The sequence below is a fragment of the Panulirus ornatus genome, chromosome 43, assembly GCF_036320965.1.
Source record: "Panulirus ornatus isolate Po-2019 chromosome 43, ASM3632096v1, whole genome shotgun sequence".
Classification (NCBI taxonomy): Eukaryota; Metazoa; Arthropoda; class Malacostraca; order Decapoda; family Palinuridae; genus Panulirus; species Panulirus ornatus.
The window spans coordinates 27,963,515-27,979,740 of NC_092266.1; the positions used below are offsets into that span (position 1 = coordinate 27,963,515).

The following is a 16,226-nucleotide window of genomic DNA, read 5'->3' on the forward strand; positions in this document are numbered from 1 at the left end:
CCCCCCTCATCTACAAACTCAGTTTCATCGTGTGGCCTCTCTCTCTCTCTCTCTCTCTCTCTCTCTCTCTCTCTCTCTCTCTCTCTCTCTCTCTCTCTCTCTCTCTTCCCCAAGCTCTGTAATAACTGTATTATCTCAATCGTGATTTATTTTTCAAGCCGTATGGCTGTTCATGTACCTCATGTATACCCACACACACGCGTCTTCCTCACCTCTTGAGCGTGAACCAGTCTGAGTACTGGAGTTTCTCCTGCTGGTGGTCAGAGCGACGGATGTACTCGTCCTGGGCCATGTAGACGTCGTAGGCCTGACACACCTGGTGGGCCACCTCCCCGCGGGCCTGGTACTCCGCCCGTAGCGACGCCTCGTTCTGGGACGGAGAGGAAATCACAGATCGTCAGCTGCTGATGTCTGCGATGGGTGTGGGTGGGTGTGTGTGTGTGTGTGTGGTTATTAGCAAATGATTTAATTATGTGCATGACGTATATACCACTGCAGTGTATATATATATATATATATATATATATATATATATATATATATATATATATATACGAATAAAGTGCATATGAACGCGCACCTTCATAGAACATACAAACCTCCAACAGCCAGGATCGAACCCGGGACCCCTGTGCAAGAGGCAGGCATGCTAACCGCTAGGCTATGGGACTGTATAATAGGAAACAACTATTCGAAATACTAAGTACTCGAATACCCTTCGTCTCACAATGGTGAGCAACGGGGTCTATATTGGTTATTTCCGAACAGACGCACATAGCCAGCTGATAGCGTTTTACCGAACCTAACTGTACAACGCGGAGGTATATGAATACGAGTAAAGTGCATATGAACGCGCACCTTCATAGAACATATATATATATATATATATATATATATATATATATATATATATATATATATATATATATAGATAGATAGATAGATAGATAGATAGATAGATAGATAGAGAGAGAGAGAAGAGAGAGAGAGAGAGAGAGAGAGAGAGAGAGAGAGAGAGAGAGAGAGAGAGAGAGAGAACGCACACACAAGCTGAAACAGATCATTCCATTTCTTTTTTTTTTTGTTGAAGTTCACGTATATAACATTACATTAGCGCTTTCCAGATTGTTCTTTTCCCCCCCTTGCAGTTCGTGAGGAGAACGAAGCGAAAAGAGAGTGAAAAAAAAAGACTTGCTTCATCGTTCTCTCTCTCTCTCTCTCTCTCTCTCTCTCTCTCTCTCTCTCTCTCTCTCTCTCTCTCTCTCTCTCTCTCTGTTCCTTTATTTGATATAATTGCTTCACTTCCTTTTCACTGTGTGTCGAATGATTTTCGAAAAGTTTCCAGGAACTCACGTTGTGATTTCAGGCGCCAAATGAGCGAGGTTGGCTACGCATAGCTTTGCCTAACACACACACACACACACACAGCGATACAAACGTTTGAGCACGGCGGTACGAACGTTTGAGCACGACGGTACGAAGTGTTGAGCACGACGGTACGAAGTGTTGAGCACGACGGTACGAAGTGTTGAGCACGACGCTACGAAGTGTTGAGCACGACGGTACGAACGTTTGAGCACGACGGTACAAACTTTTGAGCACGACGGTACGAAGTGTTGAGCACGACGGTACGAACATTTGAGCACGACGGTACAAACTTTTGGGCACGACGGTACGAAGTGTTGAGCACGACGGTGCGAACGTTTGAGCACGATGGTACGAACGTTTGAGCACGACGGTGCGAACGTTTGAGCACGACGGTACGAACGTTTGAGCACGACGGTTCGAAGTGTTGAGCACGACGGTACGAAGTGTTGAACACGACGGTACGAAGTGTTGAGCACGACGGTACGACCCTTAGGTGTGATCACGTGACCTATGACCAGGCCATTTGTGATTGGTCCAGAGTCTCTTGACCTGACCTTTATGGATCATTTCAGAGGTAAGGTCATCATGCCCAAAGTAGAACCGTCGTGCTTAAGGGTCGTGTACCGTCGTGCTCAAGGGTCGTGTACCGTCGTACTCAAGGGTCGTGTACCGTCGTGCTCAAGGGTCGTGTACCGTCGTGCTCAAGGGTCGTATACCGTCGTGCTCAAGGGTAGTGTACCGTCGTGCTCAAGGGTCGTGTACCGTCATGTTCAAGGGTCGTGTACCGTCATGTTCAAGGGTTGTGTACCGTCGTACTCAAGGGTCGTGTACCGTCGTACTCAAGGGTCGTATACCGTCGTACTCAAGGGTCGCGTACCGTCGTACTCAAGGGTCGTGTACCGTCGTACTCAAGGGTCGTATACCGTCGTGCTCAAGGGTCGTGTACCGTCGTGTTCAAGGGTCGTATACCGTCGTGCTTACAAGTTGAAAATATCGTGGTGATTAAAAGGGAAGAAAGCAAACCACAAAGCAGACAAGGCAAACTCAGTGGCAGTGTGTCTTGTTTGCACAAAGATTCCTTTCTAGTGTATACCTTCCTGGCGATTTTCCAGAGAATTTGAAGCCCTGACTCAGTCATGTTGCGCTGGGTGATTTGTCCATGACTTACTCTGCTCTGTTTTAGAATGAAGGAAAGAAATGAAATCTTACATTTGATTGAGGATATTGTAGATTTAACTATACAGTATTGTAGTCTTGTATGACCACAAGGTATTGAATATGGTTAGGGTATTGTAGTCTTGTATGGCCACAGGGTATTGAACATGGTTGGGGTATTGTAGTCTTGTATGACCACAGGGTATTGAACATGGTTGGGGTATTGTAGCCTTATATGACCACAGGGTATTGAATATTGTTGGGGTATTGTAGTCTTGTATGACCACAGGGTATTGAATATTGTTGGGGTATTGTAGCCTTATATGACCACAGGGTATTGAACATGGTTGGGGTATTGTAGCCTTATATGACCACAGGGTATTGAATATTGTTGGGGTATTGTAGTCTTGTATGACCACAGGGTATTGAATATTGTTGGGGTATTGTAGCCTTATATGACCACAGGGTATTGAACATGGTTGGAGTATTGTAGCCTTATATGACCACAGGGTATTGAACATGGTTGGGGTATTGTAGCCTTATATGACCACAGGGTATTGAACATGGTTGGGGTATTGTAGCCTTATATGACCACAGGGTATTGAACATGGTTGGGGTATTGTAGCCTTATATGACCACAGGGTATTGAACATGGTTGGGGTATTGCAGTCTTGTATGACCACAGGGTATTGAACATGGTTGGGGTATTGTAGTCTTATATGACCACAGGGTGTTGAAAATGGTTGGGGTATTGTAGCCTTATATGACCACAGGGTCCTGAACATGGTTGGGGTATTGTAGTCTTATATGACCACAGGGTCCTGAACATAGTTGGGGTATTGTAGTCTTGTATGACCACAGGGTCCTGAACATGGTTGAGGTATTGTAGCCTCGTACAACCACGGGTTATAGACCATGGCAGTAGGTACTGTAGTGTTACAAGACAATGGGGTACTTGTTGGTAAGATGTCCCGGGTCTGGGGTTCAAGAGATTGTACAGTGTCAGATACATACCACATTGTTCAAGATCTTGTCTTGAACACGACGCCGGCGCGACCCTTTTTGGGCATGATGTCTCGGCTTTAAAGTGACCATCATGCTCAAGGGTCGTACGGTCGTGCCGAAGGGTTCTACTGTCTTGCTCAAGGGTCGTACCGTCGTGCCAAAGGGTTATAATGTCGTGCTCAAGGGTCGTACCGTCGTGCCAAAGGGTTCTACTGTCGTGCTGAAGGGTCGTACCGTCGTGCCAAAGGGTTATACTTTCGTGCTCAAGGGTCGTGCGGTCGTGCCGAAGGGTTATACTGTCGTGCTCAAGGGTCGTACGGTCGTGCCGAAGGGTCTTACTGTCGTGCTCAAGGGTCGTACGGTCGTGCCGAAAATTTATACTGTCGTGTTCAAGGGTCGTACAGTCGTACCAGAGAGTTATGGTGTCGTGCTGGAAGAGTGGTCGTACCGTCGTGTCCGAAAATTTATACTGTCGTGTTCAAGGGTCGTACAGTCGTGCTCAGAGACTTAAACAACAAGAGAAGACGAGATAACTGCCAGCTGTATTGGCGCTGGAGGCGAATTGTCTCACCATGAGAGTACATACTAGACACCGATGTTAACATCGTGTTATAATTCCGGACACCAAGGCAATGGAATCTAAGTCTACCTGGAGGCAGATGAGAAAGGTGCATTAAGCGATTATGAAAGAGGGCGGTGGGTGGGAGAGAGGGAGTCTAATCCAAAGCTGTATTCATTTTGTGGTATTCGAACTTCTCTTGGCCAACGTCTTAAAGGTTCGAATCTTCTCCAGTAGCCAATCTTTTGTTTATCTCTTTTTTTGTTGTTGTTGTTGTGGGTTTTATTTTGTTTTTACGAGGATCACTGTTTTAGAACTTTTGGTTTAATCGAAGGCGTTTTAGATCTTCATATTAAATCGTATTAAATGAGTACCATCAATCTACCAATCTACCTGTGAAAACATCGGTTTTGCTGATATCTTATCCACTGAAACTTGTGTCGATTCTTTGCATAACATGTTGATAAAGTCCCGTTGTCTTTCAAAAAGTTTTCTTAGAAAAAAAAAAAGGTAATCAGAAAGCTTAATGTAAAACTTTTATAAGGTTCTGTTAGCGCCGGGGTAATGGTTCACACTGCTGACTATGAATCACACACGGGTTTCGAATCGTGTTTCGAATCCTGGACAGGGTAGTGGGCTCACGCATCAACCCAGCTGTTCATCCTTTTTCTGAGGCTGGTCGATAAATGGGTACCTTGTGTAAACTAAGGTATATCTAAGCCACATTTTCCACATGTGTCTCTCATCTGGTAGAGAGGCTTGTTTCTACCCTCTCGCTTCAGAAACTTCGGTACAGGATTCACTCAACACTTGCATGTATGGAAGATCATATGTTGTCTTAAAAACTGGACTGAGAGAGATAGAGGCGTTGTGTGAGCTGATTTGCTTTGCATATGGATGTATGGGTGTGTGTGTGTGTGTGTGTGTGTGTGTGTGTGTGTGTGTGTGTGTGTGCACGTATGCATTGTGGAGAGAGAGAGAGAGAGAGAGAGAGAGAGAGAGAGAGAGAGAGAGAGAGGAGGGGGCCATCATTTCTACAGCGTATAACCTTCATCGGACGTGTAGAACAAAATGCTCTTAACATATTGCTTAACACCACTATCACTTTCTTGTAGGCATAATCAGTGTCTCCCTCGAGAGAAAAAAAAATATATACACGAAAAAAAATGAAAGACGAAAAAAAAGTAGTTACGAAAAGGTGGAATGACTACAGCAATTTCGACTCGCCATTACTCCGTCCAGATCTTTTGGCGTAGCGAATCGCTTTAAGAACCTTTACCTGGGGAGGAATTCTTTTTTTTTTTTCCTCTTCTTTTTCTTTTGTATCATTTCGTCCATGAAACCCGTCGTTTTCTGCCAAGTTAGGTTGTTAATGACAGACTTGGAGACTGATGTTTTGCTGCGTCTTGTTCTGTCATGGTGTGTAGTCTGGCTGGCTGGGAGATCCTTGAAGAAACAACTTTCTCCTGCGTCCCGTAACTGGCGGCCACAACTGCTAGCGACCAATTTACGAGGGAACACCTCGAATCCTTCATCTCTTCAATGTATCTTGTGCTTGGCTTCAGTCGAAAGAGGCGACGAGTTGGTGTCCAGATCCTCTTAGAATAGACGGTATAGGATTACGTCCTGGGGACGAACTACCTTGGCTTATCCTTGAGGGTAGGGTGAGGCTGACGAAGGAGACAGATAGATGCCGCTGATGCCTCGGTCTGCAGCGGAACCAGAGGTCTCTCCTTTGTGCCTCTTTGGACCCCCACAACCACCACCTCTCCACTGAGATCCCAGCTAGTTTTATTCTCAGAGAGTAATTCCATTAATTCGTAAAGCTAACATGCCTCTGATCTATCATGTATAGAAAATATCCGATACTTTCAATTATTTCAGTCATATTATTTTTTGAATATACAGGACTTGTATCTGTGGTTGGAGCCTTTAAGATTAGAAAAATTATTCAATGGCGTGTTACCTTTCTTGAAGAGTAAGGAAGAAGTACAGGATGGAGATCGGTGTATCAAATCTCCCAAAATAATCAGTGGTGAGCAGATGATGATCCAACCCTCTGTAAATAGCTATAATAAAACAACTTTAACAAGCTTTGTATCTGAGTAACTGTGATAACGAAGTACTATAATCACGAGCCATATATGTCCCGCGCTTGACGTGTGGCGTCGTAAGACCGGGCGGGTGGGTGGCGTCGTAAGACCGGGTGGGTGTGTGGCGTCGTAAGACCGGGGGGGTGTGTGGCGTCGTAAGACCGGGCGGGTGTGTGGCGTCGTAAGACCGGGCGGGGTGTGTGGCGTCGTAAGACCGGGCGGGGTGTGTGGCGTCGTAAGACCGGGCGGGGTGTGTGGCGTCGTAAGACCGGGCGGGGTGTGTGGCGTCGTAGGACCGGGCGGGGTGTGTGGCGTTGAGCCCTGTCTTCAGTGTGTGTTGGTCTGGTAAATCGTGAATAGATTATCTACGAGACGTGTAACTCGTTAGTGAGAGAATCGTGTACAAGAATTCCTCGTTGATTCTTAAGGTTCATGTCGTCTCTTTGAGAGGGAAAAATCTTATTTTCAGGTATTCTGGTTCTGAGTGAAAGTTGGCGATGCAAGTGTGTTGAACACATCACGTGAGGAAATTCTTAATGAAGTGGTCCTTCATTTGACGAATTTTGTCAGATGTCTTTTTTTTTTCTTCTCTCTCTCACTCTTTTTCTCCCCGAGCTATAATTCGTGCATGTGCCTGGCGTCGGATGGCATTAGAGGCCATATGCCATGACGAAGGAGGTCACACCGCTTGACCAGTCGTGACCGGCGTGGGGCGCAGGCCTGGCCGAGCCCCGAGAAGCCCCATCGGGGGAGTGTGTCAAGGGGAATATAGTGGGGTGAGTAAGAGACTCCGAAGACTTTCCTTCAGGTCACTTGTCCGCAAGGAGGTCGCAGCCCGTCCGGAGAGAGAGAGAGAGAGAGAGAGAGAGAGAGAGAGAGAGAGAGAGAGAGAGAGAGAGAATGACCACTGAACCGCCTTCCTCTGTGACCACTCACCACCGAGTGTGGTTGTCCGAGTCGCCCGACCCCCCTCTGCCTGCTAGGTTGCCCCACATTCGCTTGGCCAGCTCAGGTCAACACTCACGCCAGGCTACAGGTCACTATATGGTGGCACTCCAGTAGCACCGTCGAGTCATACCATGTTCGTGTTGACTTTGAGGATAATCATTATCACACAGACATATTATATTGATCAGTATATCAGCCATTAATGTTGATATCGTAACTGGGGACATGATAAAGGAAAGGAAAAGAAAAAGGAAATAGCTGTTGATGGCTAAAAGGAGACATATGCTGTGCTGAAGCAGAAAGATGGGCTCCGCTGGAGCGAGGAACTCTCCTTCGACGAGACCGCAATGCGATGGTCCAACTTTGCCGAATGTGACTCTTAATTCCTGGGGTAAGAATAAGCAGACGAAATGCGAAGAAGCCTCCCCACACACACACACACACACACACACACACACACACACACACACACACACACACACACACACACACACACACACACACACCTTAACTCACAAAGAAAACAAAAGAACATGTTCTTCTATTTTCCCTGTGAGTTCTGAAGACTTCTCTTACCCTATATTTTTTCATACTTGTTCGTCGTTTCTCGCGTTAGCGATATAGTGTTAGGAACAGACGAAGAAAGCACGCATTCGCTCACATCCATTCTCTTGATGTCATGTGTTATAAACCGAAATCCCAGCTCGCTATCCACATCCAGGCCCCACAGACCTTACCATGGTTTCCCCTGGACACTCACTACACATGCCCTGGTTCACTCCTTTGACAGTACGTCGACCCCTGTATGCCACATTGTCCCAAATCACTCTATCTATCTATCCATCATCCAGAAGAATACTAAAGTTCTACAAGACTATGATCTAGACCAAACCAAGAATTGTTGAACAATGTGTTGAACACGGGGACAGCATTATAGACATATAAACAATAACAAAATCAAGTGTGTCTCAACAGAGGTGGCCTCAAACTCCACGACAACAGGTTCTGAAAGTATGCCATCGGTGTATTAACAGAACAAAATATTACTTTATGCCGTCGAAGAGCATACCACAAAAGAATGTCCTCAATCTAGAGAGAGAGAGAGAGACAGCCAAGATCTGCTCAATGTTCGCTGGACACGACCATATCTGGGAGCAAATCAGCCATAAGCATTTATACCTAGTCCATCCACGACTGTAAGATTAGACAAAGTAGCACTATGATCAAAGCAGGACCAGTGTAGCGCTGAGAAAACTCGCCTTCACTACCCTTATTTACCCTCTGGCTGTAAGTGCCCATTGCAGGAAATGTGCATAAAAAAACTTCAAAAATGCAGTTCAAAATAGTTGCCATGATTAGCAAGTCCCATGACAAGAGGAGAGAGACTTATACCCCTGGCTCCTACCATCACATGTTGATTCACTGTAACAAAACAGTATACCAGGAGTGGTTAGGACACCATAAGTAGACCGTTACGGACTTGCCAGCACTCTAGATTCAGTACTGGACGAGCCAGAAGGGAGTGTAGTGCCTCAGGTGCAAAGACATTATCACTCAACACTGACCATAAGCCTCATCGAGTGCATATCATCCACACAGCATCACACTGTTGTATCATGGGACGCTATCTACAGAGATATCACCTCCTGTCTCGCACCTGATCTCCGTCTCTCAAACCTGGGAGCACAGGCAACAACTCCCATATATGAACATCTCCAAAGACGATTACAGTTACATAAATCCTAATGAAAAGACAGACGCAGATATTCCTATCGCAAATGACCACGATATACCTCCACCATTCAGAACACCATCAACTACCTATCATCAAGAAACAATAGTCGTAGCAAGAGCAAAATCCATAAGGGGACACGATGTTCACTCGGTGTTGCACGGTGATCAAAGTTATACAACACAACAAGCAACACTGGTCAATCAGGTCTCTCACATTCATGAACATATGATGGCATGAACAACGAGATATCGTTCTGATAAACAGCCACGACCTTCCACATCACCAAACACATCCCCTGGATCACATCATTTATCTAAAAGTCCAGGCTGGGATTTTAGCACTGCTGGACGCAAATGGCTACAGCATTGAATATTCGAGGACTTCCAGTACCCGGGATACCCTTTCAGTTAGATTTATGACCTCGTTGGATCCTGTCAACCTAGCCACAACATAAATACCACCACGCCAGGAGAAACGGACGCCACCAGGCTCCTACAAGGTGCTCGAGACGTGCCTACATCACTGGTGATTTTGATGCTGGACGTACACAAGCATCAGCCATTGCTCAACAGGTAGAAATTCATCATAAACTGATAACTTGCCCCAGAGCACAAGGCCGAACGCTTCGGCATATTGGACAACACCATTGATCAATATGAGGAACCTTCTCAGGAGAGTTAAGGAAGCCAAGGGTACAATGAAACCTGGATCAGGTATGCCAAAATTACCAGAGAATTACCATTTGTTTCCTCGGAGGCAAAAGCCTCTATGAACCTGAATCAACATGGCTTCTGGGGTTTGCACTTGTGCAACTGCGCTCGGCTGGAGAAAGACGTGCCATTACCAGAACACTAGGAATGACCTGCAATCAGAACCCTTGGTAAAATGGCCGAGTGGTCTATGGTATTAACTTGCACAGTTAGAAATGCCAGAAATCACCTAGAGACAACTGTGCAGTTTCCCTAACCAACGTAATCGCCACAGACACCATCACCATTGTCCACAAGACAGCATCTTGTACCAGCACTGCTCAGGGAGAGTTTTGAAAGGAGGTGAATGATGTGAGGAAAACAAGCGAGAAAACAGGAGCATCACTGAAGGGAACAGACGTACAAAAAGGAGGCAGAGAAGATAAAGTATCTTGTAGGTATGAGGCGTAGGAGTCGGGGAGATATTGCGAGTTGTTTGGTGAAAAGAGAAGTGGTGAATACCATGCGGCAGACGATGTGTGGCAAAGCGGCTGGAGTAGATGGGACTGCATTTGAATATCTCAAGAAGAGGTGCTAATAGGGTCACTGACTGGTTATTTGGGATTTTCTTTGTTTCTATGGGTCAAGGTGAAGTGCCTGAGCTCTGACAGAATGTTGTTTGCGCCATTGCATGAAGACAAGAAGGACAAAAGTGAATGTTCCAATGACAGAGGTATGAGTTTGTTGAGTGTCCCTGATATGTTGTATGAGGGAGTGGTGACTGAGATGATGGTGATGTACACAGGGAATCAGAATGGGGAGGAACAATGTGGCCTCAGAAGTGGTAGCGGATGTGTGGATCTGGTGTTTACTTTGAAGAATTTGAGTGAGAAATACCCGGAGAAAGAGAGGAATTTATAAGTGGCATTTATGAATCTAGGAAATGCGGATGACAGGGTTAATACAGATGCTTTGAGGATGGAGTGACGAATATATGGTGGGGGAGGAAAGATGCTAGATGCAACGAGAACAGAGCCAGGCGTGTGTGCGAGTAGGGGAAGACGAGAGTGATTCATTTCACCTGAAGGTATGTCATCAACATGGGCGGGGAGGGAAGGGGGATGATGTCGCCATGGTTGTTTAAGGTAATCATGGATGGGGAGGTGAGGGAGGTGAACGCAAGGGTCATGGAGAGAAGCGCAAGTTTGCATTGTATTGAGGTTAGGGGGCGTAGGATGTGAGTCAGATCCTGTTTGATAATGACAAGACTCTGGTGGCAAATTCGAGTGAGATACTCCAGAAGTTGATGCCAGGGTTTGGAAGACTGTGTGAAAGGAGAAATCTGAGAGGTTAATGTGACCTTTGTGCGAAATCTGTCAAATTTTGTTGGTATCTTTGGGAATGGAGTCTCCTCAAAGAACTTCTCTCTTTGAAAAATAAAGTCCACATTTTCCTGCTACTGGAAGTGTCGAAGCCTTGGGCGTCAGAAGCCTCTGGAAAGACTTAGGGTAAATGGGTATATATATATATATATATATATATATATATATATATATATATATATATATATGAAGTGAGTGAGAGAGAGAGAGAGAGAGAGAGAGAGAGAGAGAGAGAGAGAGAGAGAGAGAGAGAGAGAGAGAGAGAGAGAGCATGAAGCTGCAGGTGCAAAGACAAGTTTTACCTTTCCCTCCATAAGAAGCTTTTAGTTCGTGGAGTAAAAGTTATTGGGACTTGTCCATCACTCTTCATGTTCTCCAGTAGTATACTCGTTGAGTATACTACCTTGATGGAGGTAACTGACTTCAGATGGCAGCTGTGTCTTGAGGTGGTGGTCGAGAGAGAGAAAGAGAGAGAGAGGGTGGTGGGAGGAAGGTTGGTAGTACATGGGAAAGACGTGTAACACAAGACCAGATGATTTAAGACCGAAGGGGATCTGCTGTAGGACAGCAGGGTTGTCATAGATTCCTAAAGTAGACAGAGATAAGATTGTAGTATTCCAGCAGTTCCCTCCCACATACCCACCGCTTCCTGCAGTACACCAGCTGCGCCAATAACACCCACGAAGGAATCGGGTATAGAGAGTGTACTGACTTGGAAATTCAATTTGAAAGGATGATTGGAAAACACGTTCTAATCTAACATCAGCCCAAGGGGTACTCTGGGAAGGAGGTGTTCAACCCCAAGTTTGTATAGAGGAAACAGGTTGAAATACGTTCATATCACAGTCATTTTTTGGGCAGGGTCTATTCACGGGCAATTAATATCACTTATTGATAGTATTACCTTCCATAATATCTACCGATGGTTGACTCCTTCAATGGATAACTTGAAGGATAAAAAAAAGGAATAAGTAATTCACGTGTGTATTACCGATGGTTGACTCCTTCAATGGATAACTTGAAGGATAAAAAAAAGGAATAAGTAATTCACGTGTGTATTACACCTCCCTCTCTTAAATTCAAACCGGTATTTCTGGTGACTGTGTCTCTATCTGCGTGACTCTATTGTATAAATTACAAGACATTGTCAATAGTTTTTTAAGTATTATGAGAATTCCTTTTACTTCCCATCAGAGTCTGTTTTTTTTTTTTTTTTTGGGTGGGATATAACTTAATATCTGAGTCTATCCACATATGGTTTGTTTTTCGAGTAACAGAACTAGTTTTTTGGCTCTTCTCAGCATTCGTTCTAGTTTTTCTTCGTCTTTGGGAAAGTTTGGTGACAGCGTGAGCTAAATGTGGTCTGACTAGGTCTCTGTGAAGGGTAAGTATTGTTTCTTTCGTTTTATTGTTTGTATATTTTCAGATACAACGCCTGACATTCTGTTTGCTTTCTGCTCTATAGAGCAGAGCATTGCTTTATATGTGTTTCAGAACAAAGGTCTTTTTATTCCTCTGGTTCAGACAATGGCTACGCAATATTTCACTTGATCGTGCTTAATATTTCCATTACGATAGTTCATTATTTTCTTATGTTGAAGGCTCCAGTCACGGACAGAAGTCCACTTCAAGGCCTGGCCTTAACTGAAATATAGATAATTATGAAAAGGGAAAAGACAAGGGGAAGTATCTACGAATTTTCAAGAAAGTGAAAAACCTGTCTTTTGAAACGTGCCAGGTCATAGGTACTGGGAAAGACATGAGAAAGTAGAGAGTTCCAAAGCTTTGACGTGAAGGGAAAGAAGCAGGTATCAAAACGGCCCACTTCCCATTGGTCTACATTGAGGTCCATTAACCTCATCTTTGACCACTGCGTCAGTGTGTCCAAATCTCTTCGAGTCGTTGAGACTTTCGTCCTTTCTTTGAGCTCGATTTCGTAATGATGACGCTCGTCCTTGGAGGACATCGGCGCCCGAGAGCTAGGAAGGGGACGTAGGTGCCTATGAAAGAGTCTCACGTGAGGAACGGATATGAGAGAGAGAGAGAGAGAGAGAGAGAGAGAGAGAGAGAGAGAGAGAGAGAGAGAGAGAGAGAGATCTGGGTAAGTGCCGTGGGTAAGGTGGGAAGGGGGCTCCAAGGGCTGTCGGACGGAGGAGAGGAGAGGCTGCAGCGTTGTTCTTTAAGGGAAGGAGTTGCTTCGTGGGATGGGGGTTGGGGAGGCGGAGGGAAAGGATGGTGGGTGAGGGGGGAAGGAGGAGGAGGAGGCTGGATCTTGAAGACGTGCCAAGTGGAAAGGGAAAGGGAAGGAGGGAAGATCGTGTCAAGTGGTGGAGGAGGAGGAGGAGTTGTTAAGTGAAAGATATTAAATAAAAAAGAGAAACATGAGGAAATATTTATTTGGTTTGACGAGTGGAAAGTAGTAGCCAGACTGCCCACTCGGGAGAGCAGAGGAAGGCAGCAAAAAAAAAAAAAAAAACGCGGCTCTGATGATGGATAGAAAAAAATAAAAGATGGATAAATAAAGATACACAAAGGCCTCCAATATGTTTTATGATATAGAAAAAAATAATTGACTCTCAACGCTATATTTGTGGATGGAAGATATTGGGAATAGCTAATAGGAGCACAAATGTGAGAAAAAAAATGTAGAGACGAATGTTTGATCATCAGGGATAAAAGAGGAGATAATGGTGTATAATAGTATTCAGCAGAGGTTTGGATCATGTTAGGATGGCCATAAAATGTTGGAACAGATGGGCATTGAATGTGTTTTGCTTCAGGTTAGACTCATCTTCGTAAATGCTGATTCACTCACTGAATCTTTTAGTAGAAAATACAAAGATGATATGATATAATGTATAAACAAACAAATATATATATATATATATATATATATATATATATATATATATATATATATATATATATATATATATATATATATATACAGTCACCACTGGAAAGAGAAAATAGGAAGCGACGAGTACTTTCTGTCTGAGGATGTAATAGAATAAAGGACTCACTGTTTCTTATTTACTTTCCTGTGGTGATTGTACATATATCTCTTCACGTTGAAGTGAAGGTTCTGCATATATATATATATATATATATATATATATATATATATATATATATATATATATATATATATATATATATATATATGCATTTGTATGTAGCATTTATGGATCTGGAGAAGGCATATGATAGAGTTGATAGAGATGCTCTGTGGAAGGTATTAAGAATATATGGTGTGGGAGGCAAGTTGTTAGAAGCAGTGAAAAGTTTTTATCGAGGATGTAAGGCATGTGTACGTGTAGGAAGAGAGGAAAGTGATTGGTTCTCAGTGAATGTAGGTTTGCGGCAGGGGTGTGTGATGTCTCCATGGTTGTTTAATTTGTTTATGGATGGGGTTGTTAGGGAGGTAAATGCAAGAGTTTTGGAAAGAGGGGCAAGTATGAAGTCTGTTGGGGATGAGAGAGCTTGGGAAGTGAGTCAGTTGTTGTTCGCTGATGATACAGCGCTGGTGGCGGATTCATGTGAGAAACTGCAGAAGCTGGTGACGGAGTTTGGTAAAGTGTGTGGAAGAAGAAAGTTAAGAGTAAATGTGAATAAGAGCAAGGTTATTAGGTACAGTAGGGTTGAGGGTCAAGTCAATTGGGAGGTGAGTTTGAATGGAGAAAAACTGGAGGAAGTGGAGTGTTTTAGATATCTGGGAGTGGATCTGTCAGCGGATGGAACCATGGAAGCGGAAGTGGATCATAGGGTGGGGGAGGGGGCGAAAATTTTGGGAGCCTTGAAAAATGTGTGGAAGTCGAGAACATTATCCCGGAAAGCAAAAATGGGTATGTTTGAAGGAATAGTGGTTCCAACAATGTTGTATGGTTGCGAGGCGTGGGCTATGGATAGAGTTGTGCGCAGGAGGATGGATGTGCTGGAAATGAGATGTTTGAGGACAATGTGTGGTGTGAGGTGGTTTGATCGAGTAAGTAACGTAAGGGTAAGAGAGATGTGTGGAAATAAAAAGAGCGTGGTTGAGAGAGCAGAAGAGGGTGTTTTGAAATGGTTTGGGCACATGGAGAGAATGAGTGAGGAAAGATTGACCAAGAGGATATATGTGTCGGAGGTGGAGGGAACGAGGAGAAGAGGGAGACCAAATTGGAGGTGGAAAGATGGAGTGAAAAGGATTTTGTGTGATCGGGGCCTGAACATGCAGGAGGGTGAAAGGAGGGCAAGGAATAGAGTGAATTGGAGCGATGTGGTATACAGGGGTTGACGTGCTGTCAGTGGATTGAATCAAGGCATGTGAAGCGTCCGGGGTAAACCATGGAAAGCTGTGTAGGTATGTATATTTGCGTGTGTGGACGTGTGTATGTACATGTGTATGGGGAGGGTTGGGCCATTTCTTTCGTCTGTTTCCTTGCGCTACCTCGCAAACGCGGGACACAGCGACAAAGTATGAAAAAAAAAAAAATATATTCCCTAGCCTGAGCCAGCTACCCATTTTCTTTACCAACCCTTAGGGGTGGATGAACAGCTGGGTTGGCTGCGGGCCGACTACCACAACCAGGATTTGAACCTGTGCGCTCCACCCTGGGCAGCCCGTGAATGCGTCCCGGCCAGGAACGCTAACTGCTAGATTTCTGGTGACATTAATTCACCCTTTTCCTTACACATCTTCCATGAACTTCTGGACCAAGTGTAGCGTCTCAGGCTTGGGGTATCATAATGGCTAGCGACTGACTGGTTGGGATCAACAAGCATGGCTGTGTTGCGGTTTCCAAGAAATACTCCAATTACTGGAATTCCTTTTTTTTTTCTTCTTCTTCTTCGTCATACGACACAGAGGAAAGCAAGAATTTATATCCTAGACTTGATAACGGGAGAGATGTGTGCACTTGCGTATATTACTTGTGGAAAGGTAACGCAATGGGAAGAAATCCTAGTGGTGCTTAGAGCGGTCATGGCCCTATCGAAGCGGAGCATTGGACGTGGAATGATAAGCGTGGCTAGCCATGTAAGGCTCTCTCTCTCTCTCTCTCTCTCTCTCTCTCTCTCTCTCTCTCTCTCTCTCTCTCTCTCTCTCTCTCGACTCCCGAGTACAGTAGTCGCACTCCTCCATCCATACAACTACTCCCTAACGAAACAAGTGAACAATGTCTCATCAGCGAAACGGGTGAAGAACGTCTCATCAGCGAAACGGGCGAACAACGTCTCATCAGCGACACGGGCGAACAACGTCTCCCCAAGGCAACGAGTGAACACAGATTGAAGGAAAGTGAGAGAATCTGT

General features: G+C 44.7%; 1 pseudogene; it reads right to left on the reverse strand.

The window, feature by feature from the left end:
• LOC139762448 (carbohydrate sulfotransferase 11-like) overlaps positions 1-16,226 on the reverse strand; it is a 39,304-nt pseudogene that overhangs the window by 14,170 nt on the left and 8,908 nt on the right.